Raw genomic sequence first — 14,280 nt, 5'->3', positions numbered from 1 at the left:
GAATCTGAAACCCTCCCCCAGACCCATCCTTTCAGCCATGTATTCATCCAATATATCCTGTCAGAGTAGAATTGACTAGCATGTGACACCACCAATAATCATGAGATCACTAATTTTGAGATCCAATTTCTTAACTTTCTTCCTAGCTCCCCATATTCTGCTTTAAAAGGACCGTTTGTCTTTTTTATAAACTTTTTTTTAAAACCAACGTGTACCACGACCACTGGCTGTCCACCCTCCCCCCTCCAGAACGTCCTGTACCTGCTTAGAAACATCCTTGGCACTGGCACTCCACACGGGCAGCATAGGAGCTCAGTGGTTAGCACTGCAGTGTCTCAGCGCCAGGGACCTGTGTTCGATTCCAGCCTCAGGCAATTCTGTGCCAATGCCACACATTCTCCCAGTGTGTGGGTTTTCTCCAGCTTCCTCCCACAGTCCAAAAGATGCACAGGTTAGGTGGTGTGGCCATACTAAATTGCCCATAGTGTTCAGGGATGGGTAGATTAGGTGAGTTATGCAGGATGTGCCTGGGTAGGATGCTTTGAGTGTCGGTGTGGACTTGTTGGGCTGAAGGGCCTGTTTCCACACTGTAGGGGGTCTATAGTTATTGCGCATTCAATGGCTTCTTTGGAACCCTTCAGTTCCCAAAAACAGAAGTCGCACTGGACCTGAAACATTACCCATATTTCTCGCTCCATAGATGTTGCCAGACCCACTAAGTTCTTTAGATTCTCCAGCACTTCAAATTCTTCTTGCTTTGAAGAACGATTCATTTGGAAGGAGTGAGTGGAGTCAAATGAAAAGATTTTACATGAGGAGCACAAATGGGGCCTGGCTATACTTGCCTTTTCCTGGGATGACGGTTTTAGTCCTACTTGGGTCTCATCCCTCACATTTCAACCAGTAATTATTGAGGACGTTATTTCCCCACACTCCCTAAACTAGAAAACATAAAAGTGGTGTTCCCTCATCTCCACATTATTTGTCACTGGTTCTTCCCTTCTTTATCCTCCTGATGTCTTTTTCTGGGGCTAGGCCATTGACCAATATCTACTGATTCCCACAACTTCCTTGATGACACTTCCTTCCACCATACCTCCCAAATGATTCTATCATTCCAGTTTCTCAGCGTCTATCTACTCTAATGGTTTTGCCTTCCATCACAAACACCACTCAACTTTTGCTTCTTTGTCATTTTAATTCTCTGTTATAACCACACGAGGCTCATGTTGCAGCTGTACAAAACTCTGGTGCAGCCTCACTTGGAGTATTGCGCAAGATTCTGGTTGATGCATTATAAGGAGGATGTGAAAGCATCGGAAAGGGTTCAGAGGAGATTTACCAGGATGTTGCCTGGTATGGAGGAAAGGTCTTATAAAGGAAAGGCTGAGGGACTGGAGGCTGTTTTCATTAGAGTGAAGATTAAGCGGCAACTTAGAGACATACAAGATGATCAGGAGGATTAGATAGGGTGGACAGTGACAGCCTTTTTCCTCGGATGGTGACGACTAGCACGAGGAGATACAGCCTTATATTGAGGGGTGAGAGATGTAGGATAGAATTCAGAGGTAGGTTCTTTACTCAGTAGTAAGTGCGTGGAATGCCCTGCCTGCAACAGTAGTAGACTTGCCAACTTTGAGGGCATTTTCAATGGTCTTTGGATAAACATATGGACAATAATGGAATAGTGTAGGTTAGATGGGCTTCAGATTGGTTTCACAGGTTGGCTCAACATTGAGGGCCAAAGGGCCTGTACTGTGCTGTAATGTTCTATGCTCAATGTTCTACACTGGTATGGAAGAGGCTGAGGTCAACAAAACTGAAGTTTGAGGAATATCATCTCACCCTTTAAATTGTCAAGTCCAGAAGACTGGAAAAGTGCCAGAGTTTAATAATTTAATATCAAATTCCTCCCACTTGGTCAGAAAACTTTTCAAAATGCTTGTACTTTTACACCTTGCTGATCAGTTTTTGCAGACCATTATCAATCAGGGGCTGTTACATGGGAAGTGGAAAATTCAAGACATTTGGTACAGTGTTTGAATATAACTACTGATCCTATACTTTTGACCACATCCACTTCACCATCCTACCAAATGGTATTTTTTTTCTGCACAAAAGAGGTACTTACGGTGAAAACAAAATCATGAAGATAAAATAGCATTCCTTCACTCAATGCTGTTTAATTTATTGTCACATTACCAGGTATGCCCTGTAACAAACTTGAACAAAGATTGTCTAAATTATGGTAATGATCTGGTTAAAAAGTAGAAAAAAAAAGTTCGAGATACAAGGTACTGTTGGTACATGAATTTGTTGCACAGTTAAACTGTTTAACTGTCCAAATTGATTACCCAATTTGCATCTTCACTGATGCAAAGTCCATCTTTCAGGACTTAGACTCTAATTAGGCACAAGTGACACTTCTACAAATTAGATTTTTGAACCAAAGTCACTCCTGACTTATTCTGCCTACTTTCAATGCCTGTGTGTTTAAAAGGCATCAGAAGCCTAACTTCCGATCTGAAATTCCTTAGTTTTACGTTTCACACACTGGGGACATTCTGTGGAATTTGAACAGAGAATCATTGATGGCAGACATCATTATGATGCACAATTTCTCTTTGTGATGGAGCCTCAAATAACCAATATACATTAACAACTTGGATAATGGCATAAAGCGTAAAATATCCAATTTTGCTGACCAGGCAAAATTGGGCAGCATTATAAAAACAGCATTGACAACAGATATTGAACAGACAAGGTGGCACAAAGTTAAATACAGTGGATGTCCAACAAATTGAGATTCAGGTGCATAGATTGATTTGATTTATTTATTGTATTTGTAATAGTATGTACGACAGTGAAAAATGTTGTTTAGTGTCTCTATTCTCTGGCACCATCTTAAAGATACAGAAAATGAACTAATACAGAATATTCTTTAAAATTCGACAAGCAAGTGCAGAAGATAAGTCCAGGCAGCTAATGGAATGCTGCCCTTCATATCTAAAAGGGCTGAATTATAGGGATACAAAAGTTCTGCTGTGGTTATACAAGATTATATTTAGACTCCACCAAGAGTACTGAGCAGATCTGGACACCACACGGTAGGGAGGAACACTTGAACATCAGAGGTGAAGTTATGAGGAGAGATTAGAATTTAAGGCAGCCATGTGGTGATTTACTTGGAGGTCTTCAGGATATTAACCAGAAAAGTTAAATAGATCATCTATTTTGTCTGATTAAGGATATTACAAACAGGGTCATAGATAATGAATCGCGGCCAAACCATTCAAAAGGAGATGATAGAAAGCACTTCTAGGCACAAAGTAGTAGAGGTTTGGAACTCTTCCTTCAAACAGCAGTAGACATTAATTTAATTGTTAAATTTAAATCAGATGGAATTTCTTTTAATTAAGCAAGGATCTGGGTCTATAGCAAACATCTGGAGTTAGGCCACAGATCAGCCATGATCTTATTGAATGGCAGAGCAGGCTCAAGGGGCTGAATAGCCTATGCCTGTTCAGGGCTTTATCCCCCACCAACAACTGTGCGCTTGGCTGTCAGGTAGCTGAACAGCGTCAATCTATGGCAGAAGCAATAGGGCCTCAAAATATATTTCTGCTTTGCAGTAAAACAGTGTTAAGCCTCAACAAAGTCATTTTCTCGCCCCTCAGCACTTGTTGCAAGCTGTGATTCTTAACCTGTAGCCAGGGACTTTACAAGCATGATCCAGTTCCCATGTACATCCTGTAAGTAACTAAGTATCTGTAGAAAGAAATTCAAGGAGTAGTATATTCTGACAAGCCTAGATGGAAACCTTGTGAACAGGGACCATTGAACATCTTCTTAATCTTTCCCTCCATCTAGCACACAATTATTTATATAAGTAATTGTGTGCTAGATGGAGGGAAAGACTAAGAAGGTGCCTGTTTATGTATAAAAGAGAGGCTTATAAGAGGAGTAAGAGTTTTTAAATAATTGTTATATATCAATGGTTCATAATTGTTTCTGTAGCTGTAATCTTTATTTGTAATAAATAGTCATGCATATCAAGTACAGAAAGCTGGTCCATCCTCTCTGTAAAACAGCTGTTTTGTATAGTTCAAAATTGTGCTCATAAAAAAAAGTAAAAAGTTTTTTTTCACGACAGTAACAGATGTATAAATAGGCTGCTGGTGTTCGGTATCATTAACTCCTGCAAAAAGTATCTGCAAATGAAATTTAAAGGTTGAAAAGAAATGCAACTGAAAAGAGAGTGACTAAATACTCTGTGGAGTCCTGGTTTGATTTCGTGTATTCCAAATTCTGAATTGAGAGGAGTTGTAAGAAGGTGAAGAACAGAGGCTTAGTAGGACGCGTTTCTGCATAAAAGACATTAAGTATCTGTTACATATCCTATCATGTGGAGGTGACATTCCCCATAATAACTTTACTTGAAATATCAGTGACAGTAGATGATGATTTTATACTCTCACTGGAGGCTTTGATTAGGTTATCAATAGGAAGAATTTCAATCCTAGGCCTATATAATACAACTTGTAGCAATGATTATAAAGCTTACATATTATATAGTTATAGCAATATACTGAAAGCCAATATTCTTCAACCTGTAAGTTTGATAATCACACTAAAAATACCAAAAAATTCCTCCCACAACAAATCATACTGAAAACATCTGTTATCAGTATTTCACCTGCCTGTTGTATGCCTTAACTAGCTGTCTTTTTGGCGTTTGAGAGGGAGAAAAAATATCCAGTGTTCCTGTCTTTTAGTTCCAGGTCAACAGAAAGCACAGACCAGATTTATGTACTTACCAAGAATGACTATTTATGACCATTGGAATGGACCAAACCACAGATAAATAAATTACAACACACTGACATTCAACTTTACTGGATAAAATTTCTAGTTCCTCGTAAAACACCCTGACATACAGACATGTGCAGAAATGACTCACAGGCTCACCTTTCAGTTCGTCAGGAACTAGCATGTAGGCAGGAATAGGCCATTTCCCCACTGCCAGCCTGCCCCACCCTTCAGCGTGATCATGGCTGATAATCCAACTCGGTACCATCCGCTCCCTGTCTCTCCATAACCTGATGGTTGCAGCTCCAAGAACTATAGCTAACTCCTTCTTAAAAACATGCAAGATTTTGGCCTCAACCACTTTCTCTAACAGAAAATTCCACAGGCTCACTACATGAAGAAATTTCCAGTCATGGGCCAAACTTATCCTTGGGCTGTGATCCCTGGTTCTGAACTTCCCAGTCATTGGAACATCCTTTGTGCATTCATCCGGTCTAACTCTGGTAGGATTTTAAGTTTCTAAATTCCAGTACACAGTCCTAACCAACCCAGTTTCTCTTCATTAGGTCAGTCCTGCAATCTGGTATTTAAAACAAACAACTTAATCGCACTACCTATATAGCCAGAACACACTTCATCTGATGCTGTACTTGAATCCTCTCACTATGAAAGTCAACATACCATTTGCCTTCCTCAGCTCCAGTTGCATGCGCAATGCTTATTTTCAGTGACTGATATACAAGGACATCCAGGTCTCAATGTACGTCCCCCTTTTAAAAAGGGATGCACATGCCTGAACTGGACATCATTGCTACGTTGATGCAGTGTTGCACGGCTGGCTGCAAGATCCCACATATGTCCAGCCAAGGCCTGGAAGGACTCCGACAAAAACAATTTCTGGACTATTGTCACCTTAAAGGCAGAGTATCTGCCTGTACACCTGAATATAATGTCAGCAGTTAGCAAATTACAGATTGCCCTGGACAACTTGTGGCATTGGAGAAGACTAATGGCACCGTCAGCTGTGACTACATCAGGTAGATTCTACAGCTAGATCCTGCCTTCTCCCATGACCTGTGCAAAGGCCTTTGCTCTGCAGCAGCTTGGTCACCTTGCTATATCACAGATGCAGCTGCCGATCTGTTTCTCATCCTCACTACATGGGGAGCTGCCCACTAAATGTATAATTCTCATTTTGGGAACAGCGATGTTTAGCACAAATTCGGTTCTCAAACATATATTGGTTGCAGCACCTCCTGATTAATCCCTTCCTTCAGGGAAAGCCCTAATACAGCGCTGAACTGAAGGAAAAGCCACATTAATCATAACTGGCAAGGTCACCCAGCACAGTTCTGGTGATAAGCAGTAGTCCCACTTTGAACTGTTTTACCCATCTTTGTAACACTTCCTGGCAACAAGCAAACAAAAACTCATCTGAATGCAACTCCCATGCATTATGACACAAAGAACGTAAAATCATGTTAACAAGACATTGTACCATGTTTAATCACTTGCTAATTAGCTTTTAAAAATGACATGACAGCTGATGGTTTTGGATTTATAGTAAATCAACATGTTAGAATCAGGTTTGTAACCCAAATTTTGTACAGCCACAGGTTGGCAGCAGTCCCAATTTTTTGAGCATTAAACCCAGCCTTAAGAGTCTTGATCTTAAACACAGGAAATTCGAAAGGACACGAAGATAATACTGGCAAAAATGGAATGGTAAAATAGATTTAAAAAGTCAATAAAACAGCAACAGTAGACATTTAAAAAAGGAGTTTTTCATACCTCTCAGATGTATTCCTTTAACAAAAAAAAAAAAGAGAACAGCACATCATGCAAGGATGGTATCCAACAGAAGTGAAAGATGTACAATACCGCAAAAGACAAAGTGGTAGGCCAGAGGATTGGGAAGTTTTGGAAAATCAAAACAATAGCTGGAAGAATATTGGAGGGTGAAATTGGAGTACAAGAGATAAGTAGCACCAAATTCTTAAAGAAATTGAATATTTACTCAAGTAGCTAAAGCCAAGGTTAGCCCCTTAGTTGTCACTGTTGAAGAATTAACGTGAAGGTCAAAATAAGCAAATTCATTTTGTCTGTCTTCACAGCAGCAAAATCAGTAACCATGGGCCAGATTGAGGCGAGCGGCAATTTCAGATTCCCAATCAGACCCTCCTTTGTTCAAAGAGGGGAGTTCTGCATTTCAAAGAGGATTCCAGTATTGCTGAACTATACTTCATTCGGACATTTCTTTCCTAGTGTAGATCTGTCAGAGGAAAGGAAACCATACCTTTTCCACAGCAGTCAAGTAGCCTATTCTGAAATTTAAAGATCCATCAAGCCACCTTGACAGCTGCTGGAAGTACATGAAAGTGTGATGCAGAGTGCGTGGAGGCTGTAGGGTCAGCGGTGACAGTGTTTGGGAGACGGAGTGTAGGATACTAGGTAGGAAGGGGCCAGGTACAGGGGTAGGGTGCCAGCTGGACAGGATGGCAGGATACAGTGTGGCAAGGTAAGTGTTAGTGTTAGTGTTAGTGTTAGTGTTTAGGGTAAGCTGGAACAGGTGGGAGAAATGGAGTCCGATAGTGGCGCAGTGCCATAGCACGTGGGGGTAAGGGGTCTGACTGTGGTATGGTTGGGAGTGTATGACACAGGTATGGTGTCAGTTTAATAGTTACTCAGAATAGACCATATATTAAATAGTTCAACTGAGTTGCCTGAGTAACTATTTAGCTTAATTTCATCAGAACCCAAAGTCTTCAATTTAAATACAGACTGAGGGTTTCAGGCATACAGGAATTATCCAATAGGAAACAGAATTTCCAAAGCAATTCATTCAAAAAGTGTGCTGCAATGGAGATTCTGCAGATATCCCATGTACGCTTACCATCTGCGGTAGAAAAAAAAAGTGACTGTTGGGCCAGCATCTGTCTTGTACCCAAGAAGAACTAAATGGTAGGCTTATCTTCTGAGACCCAAAGATGTTGTTCATTTCTCCACCCAAGTCCATAATATCTTCTTCAGATTGGGGGAAGCTTAATGCAGCCTCCAACATTTGAACAAAAGAACATTTTGTTTCTCACATTAATGCCTCAACAATGGCATCTAAGGGGCATTTCAGAACCATTACTTCATATGAGAGTTGTGAAGGCTTGCAACAACTTGCTGTAACTATTTTCTATAAACCACTGCAAGCTGCTGAATCATGTTCAGTTCTAAAAAACACAGGCAGCAATAAAGCATGTTTTCAAGATCGTTTCCAAGAACTGTGTGTTCTGGAATCAAAACAGAGAACAGGCTGGTGTTATTGCAAGGAGATAGGATTAGGTAAGTGATCTCATGGTGAAAGTACTCCTGGTTAAGTGCAACAATCATATGCTTATCAGATCCAATCAGTTTGGATAGTTAAGAGGTCACGACAGCAAGAGTAGCCAAAGCGAGTTACTAAATTAAGTTAAGGATTAATCAATCAATAAAAATGCAAAGGCAGACATTTAATTGGATATTTCAGAATATACAGTACCAATACTTTCCAAAGGATAGACCTACCATCTGTAGTTAACTAGAAGAAATGTTAAAAATAGCATCAGACTTAAAGGAAAAGTGTATAATTGCGCAAAGAAAGGTGATGGGTCAGAAGGTTGCTATTTCTCACATTGACCCAATAATGGCCAAAATATTAATCTAAAGGGTAAAAATTAGAATACATCAGAAAGTTCACCATATATACAGAAAAGACAGAAAAAAAGTTAGCAAAGTGAGTGTTGATGCAATGGAAAAAGTGAGATCGGTGAATTAATAATGAAAAATAAGGAAGTGGCAGATGAATTGAACAGGGATTTTGCATCAATCTTCACTACAGGGGATACGAGTAATATCCCAGAGGTAGAAATAAGTGAGGAAGTGGAAGGCAAAGGAGGAACAGAGGTGGGGGGGAAGAGAAAAAAAACACACACAGAAGTATTACTGAGTAAATGGTTGGAGCTGTGGACTAACAAGTACCTTGAAAAACTTTAGGATGAAGTCCATCAAAGTTGCTGGTGAGATAGCTGCTGCATCATTAAAATGTTTATTTTTCCAAAAGTTCATTTGATTCTCGAATAGCCCAATTAAGTTTGAAGAGGTGTGTAACTTTTATTCAAAATGGGAGGGAGACAAAAAGCAGGAAATTACAAACCAGTTAGTTTAACATCTGTCAGAGGAAAGAGGTTAGAAACTATTAAACAAGTTATAAACGTGGAATTTAGGGAAGTTCAAGGCGATTGGGCAGAGACAGGAGTTTGTGAAAAGGAAAATCATGTATTTTGCTAAATAAATTCACTTGAGATATATAGGGTGGCCAGCATTTTTTGCCCATTCCCTAGTTGCCCTTGAGAAGGTGATACTAAGCTACCTCCTTGAACTTCTGTAGTCCACCTGCTGTGGGTTGACCCACAATGCACTCAGGACAGACTCCAAGAATCTGACTCAGCAGTAAAGGATGAAGTTCTATTTCCAAGTCTGGATGCTGAGTGGCTTGGAGAGGAACTTCTAGATGATGGTATTCCCATGTAACTGCTGCCCTTATCCTTCTCCATGGAAGTGATTTTGGGTTTAGAAGGTTGTGTCTAAGGATCTATGGGGACTTGCTGCGGTGCATCTTATAGATAGTACACATTGCTGCTACCAACTGTTAGTGGTGGAAGGAGTGAATGTGGTACTAATCAGGCAGACAACTTTGTCCTGGATGGTGTCAAGATTCTGGATTATTGCTGGAGCTTCACCCATCCAGACAAGCAGGGATTATCCAATCACACTCCTGATTTGTGCTTTGTAGATGGTGGGCAGGCTTTGGGGAGTTATTCACCCAAGTATACCCCCAGTCTCTTACACAAATGGCGAAAGAGCAAGTCCAGGTGTTAAGTCCAAGATAATAAAATGTGATGCTGGATGAACACAGCAGGCCAAGCAGCATCTCAGGAGCACAAAAACTGACGTTTCGGGCCTAGACCCTTCAGAAAGGGGGATGGGGAGAGGGTTCTGGAATAAATAGGGAGAGAGGGGGAGCCGGACCGAAGATGGAGAGAAAAGAAGATAGGTGGAGAAAGTATAGGTGGGGAGGTAGAGAGGGGATGCATCCCTAAACCAGCCCAGATGAGTTTTTCTAGTCAATGCTAACCACCAGGGTGCTGATAGTGGGAAATTCAGTGTTGGTAACACCATTTGAATGTCAAGGAGCAGTGGTTAGATAGTCTCTTATTCATGATAGTCATTGCCTGGCATGTGCGTGTGGTGTGAATGTTACTTGCCTCTTTAGCCCAAGCCTGGATATTGTCCAGTTCTTGTTGCATTTGAACAGACGACTTCAGTACCTGAGGAGTCACAAGGAATGCTGAACATGCTACAATCACTGATTAACATCCTCACTTCTGACCATGTCATGGAGGGATGGACATTGATGAAGCAGCTGAAGACGGTTAGGCCCAGGACACATCCCTGAGGAGCTCCTGCGGAGATGTCCTGGAGATCTCCAGCAATCACAACCAATCTTCCTAGATGACAGGTATGACTCCAAACAGTGGAGAGGTTGCCCAACACCCAATAATTCCAGCTTTGCTTTAGTATGACCAATCTATTGGAGGGCTTTGAGGAAGTAATTTATGCTTTGAATACAGGGGAAAGATATTGAACATAGTGTACTTAGATTTCCAGAGAGAATTTGGTAAGTTGTCACATTAATGACAATTGCAGAAAATAAAAGCTCATAATGTTGGGATGAAGTAATGGCATGGACAGAAGGTTGAACAGGAAGAGCACGGCAGGCATAAATACATCTTTCTCACATTGAAAAGGTGTAATGAATAGTGTGCCACAGGGATCAGTGCTGGGACTTCAACTATTTAATGTATACATGCATGGCTCAGATGAGGAGATGGAAGGTATGGTTGCCAAATTTGCTGATGATTCAAAGATAGGTAGGAAATGAACTTGTCAAGAGAACATAAAATTGCAAACAGATATGCGAGGTTAAATGAACGGGCAAATGCAGTATACTATTGGAAATGTGAAAAATTGTCCATTTTGGCAGAAGGAATAAAAAAATTATCAAACGATGACAAAATGCAGGGCTGATATGCAGAGGGATCTGACAGTCCTCATGTGTGGATCAAACAGTACGTAGGTACAGTAAATGATTAGGGAACCCATTGCATTTTAACCATTTATTGTGAGGGGAATTGAATATATGACAAGGGACATTATTCTTCAGTTATCTAGGGCACTGGTGATTACTGTGCCTAGACTCAGTCACCAGTTCAGCAAAAAAGTTCTTCTAGGCTAATACCCAGGTTGGACTGTCTTTTGAGCAAAGGTCAGACAGGTGAGACTTACTCTAAGCTCCAGCAGATACAAGAGGCAAGTTGTTTGAGGCATAGAAGATCCTGATGGGTTGACAGGGTGTATGTGGGAAGGAGGTTGACACTTGTGGGAGAATCTAAAACTAGTCAGTCACTGTTCAAAAATTAAAGGTCTGTTTTAAAAAAAAAACAAAACAAAAAAAAAAACTTTTTCCCAGTCATGAGTCTTTGGAACAGTCTTCCTGACAAGGTGATGAAAGTAAAATCCTCGAATATTTCTAATGCAGGGATGGATTCTTGCTAAGAGAGGGGTTAAAAATTTATCAAGGGCTGTGGAAAAAAAAAGTGAATTCAAGGTTGTAATCAAAATCAATCCCCATTCACATGATGTTAAATTCTGAACAAAGTTGTTTCAGATATCCAACAATTTGTATGGAGAAAATATCTTGCTTATGGGAGTGATCCTTATGCTAAGCTGAAATAAATACGAGGAAACCTAAATGTTAGCAGTGGTTCTTCACAAGATTGACTTGAGAATCTTTAGAAATACAAGTCTCTAAGTCACTTGCTTCTGGTTATTACTTTGGATGCTGAGAGAGCGAGGGAGAGCGCAAGGGAGAACGCGCGAGAGAGATCAAGAAGGAAACGAACAAAGGTAAATTCGCTTGGTTTAAATTGAAACTAGCTTAAAAGTGAAACTGTTCTGAAAAGGGAACACCACCAGTCTCAAGTATTGAGCCATTGTCAAGCTTAAAATGTTTTTATCATTAATAGCTAAAAGAGATAATAGTTGGGAGATTTCATGTTTCAACAAGGTCATCTTTTCCTCAATGCTTCCCCTCCCCACCCCCAGGCTTTTCTGCTCAAAACATTTATCCATCTCTTGTCAGGAATTAAGCAAACAAATGTCAGAGACAAATGGTCATCCATAATATGTTCACCTCTATACCATTAGTTCTCAGTTCAGGGCTGTGTGAATATTACACTGTCAAAAGGGGTTATGCAGTTTAGAAGTCGATCCAACATTTCAGCTAACCTCAAAAAAAAAAAGAGAATTAGCAAGATGTGATTCCATTTACTTAAAGAAGAGCAAGTGATTTCAACTAGAAACCTGGCCAATATTTATTCCTGAACCCACATCATTAAAACAAATTTATCTGGCCACTCAAATTCCTGACTCAGGGGCCTTGCTGTATCCAAATGAATGCACTCACTTATTTTACGACAGTGAGCATGCTTTAAAAAGTACTTAAAGCAGTAGTCCTTAGGATGGTCTAAAGGACATGAAAGGAGTATTTCAAAATGAAAAGTTCATTTATCTCCTTTTTCCTTTAATGACAATGGCCCTGGCCATGAAGCAGAAAATGAAGTGGATGGACCATAAAGTATGATGATGCAAAAAGTAGATTGTGTTTCCAAATCACGTTAACATAAAAGCTATCGTGCAATTTCTAGGTGTCATCACAATGCATTTTTGCAACTGCAACAAGACCACCTAAAAAGGAAGTGGTAAACAACATCTACATTAAAAAACAAAATCAGAAAATGGAATCAGATTTTTGACATTATCATTTTAAATATTTCAGTGCTAGCAAAAATACTTCTGCAGAACAGTAATTTTTTCAAAAAACTCAAAATGTTAATTCTTTCTACACCAATGCTGGCAAAGCTGCTGAATCCCACTTCCTACAGAAAAAAGGTGACGACCATGGGTACCTGCATGGGCCCAAGCTATGCCTGCCTCTTTGTAGGTTATGTGGAACAATCCTTCGTCTAATAGCTACACTGGCCCTAAACTCCACCTCTTCTTCTGTTACAACGATGACCTTATCGGCACCGCCTCATGCCCTCAAACAGTTCATCCACTTCAACACCTTCCACCCCAACCTTCACTTCACTTGGACCATCTCGGATGCCTCTTCCTCCTTCCTGGGCCTCCGTCGCCATCTCTGGCAACCACCTGGAAACCGATATGCATTTCAAGTCCACCAACTCCCACAGCTACCTAGAATACCCCTCCTCCCACCTACCTTCCTGCTAAAAAAAAAATGCCACTGTTGCCAATTACTTCACTTCTGCTGCATCTGCTCCCAGGATGAGACATTCCACTCCCGAACATCTCAGATGTCTTTTTTTTTTTGAGGATTGCAACTTCCTCCCGCCTCAGGTGGTCAAGAGCACTCGCGAACGTGTCACCTGCAGTTCCCGCAACTCATCCCTCACACCTCCTTCCTGCAATAACAACCAAAACAGTATCCCCCTCATCCTCATGTACCACCCCACCAACCTCCAGATCCAACGCATCATTCTCTGACACTTCCACCACCTACAATCTGACCCCCACCGGCAGAGACATTTTTCCCTCCCCACCCTTAACTGCTTTCCAGAGGGACCACTCTCTCCATGACTCACTTGTCCGCTCCAGTCTCTCCTCCAGCCCCACCACACCCAGCACTTTTCCCTGTAACCACAGCAAGTGCTATACCTGCTCCTACACCTCCCCCCTCAACCCCATCCCAGGCCCCAAGAAAACCTTCCACATCAAGCAGATGTTCACCTGCGCATCCACTAATGTGTTATACTGTAGCTGCTGTTCCAGATGTGGCCTCCTCCACATCAGGGAAACCAAGCAGAGGCTTGGGGACCACTCTGCATGAACATCTATGCTCAGTTCACAATAAACAACTGCACCTCCCAGTCATGAACCATTTCAACTCCCCCTCCATTTCCTCTGACCACTTGTCCACCCTGGGCTTCTGCAGTGCCACAACGTTGCCACCCGAAGGTTGAAGGAACAGCACCTGATATTCTGCTTGGGAACCCTGCAGCCCAATGGTATCAATGTGGACTTCACAAGCTTCAAAATCTCCCATCCCATAACCGCATACCAGAACCAGCCCAGCTTGTCCCAGCCTCCCTAACTTGTCCTTCCTCCCATCTATCCCCTCCATCTCCCACCTACTAGCCTCACCCTTGACCCGCCCATCCTCCCTAGATGGACCTATCCCTTCCCTCACTCCCCACCTACGCTCACCTTTACTGGCTCAACGCCCACATCTGACATGTCTGTCTCCTCTCCACCTATCTTCTTCTTTATCCATCTTCTATCCACCTCCCCTGCTCTCCCTAT

At 41.4% G+C, this 14,280-nt stretch overlaps 1 protein-coding gene across 7 annotated transcripts in view; it reads right to left on the bottom strand.

The window, feature by feature from the left end:
• Window positions 1-14,280, bottom strand: part of dnajc6 (DnaJ (Hsp40) homolog, subfamily C, member 6) — a 188,922-nt gene that overhangs the window by 100,996 nt on the left and 73,646 nt on the right. Inside the window, exon 2 of one of the 7 annotated variants that reach the window (XM_048538750.1) lies at window positions 8,818-8,946. The exons of the other annotated variants lie outside the window; for them this stretch is intronic. The gene's annotated coding sequence lies outside the window, so the exon portion shown is untranslated. The remainder of the gene's footprint in view (window positions 1-8,817; window positions 8,947-14,280) is intronic. 7 annotated transcript variants of the gene reach the window in all.

Source organism: Stegostoma tigrinum, chromosome 8, assembly GCF_030684315.1.
Source record: "Stegostoma tigrinum isolate sSteTig4 chromosome 8, sSteTig4.hap1, whole genome shotgun sequence".
Lineage (NCBI taxonomy): Eukaryota > Metazoa > Chordata > Chondrichthyes > Orectolobiformes > Stegostomatidae > Stegostoma > Stegostoma tigrinum.
The sequence above is the reverse complement of the archived record's forward strand: the minus strand, read 5'-3'. Positions and strand labels throughout refer to the sequence as shown.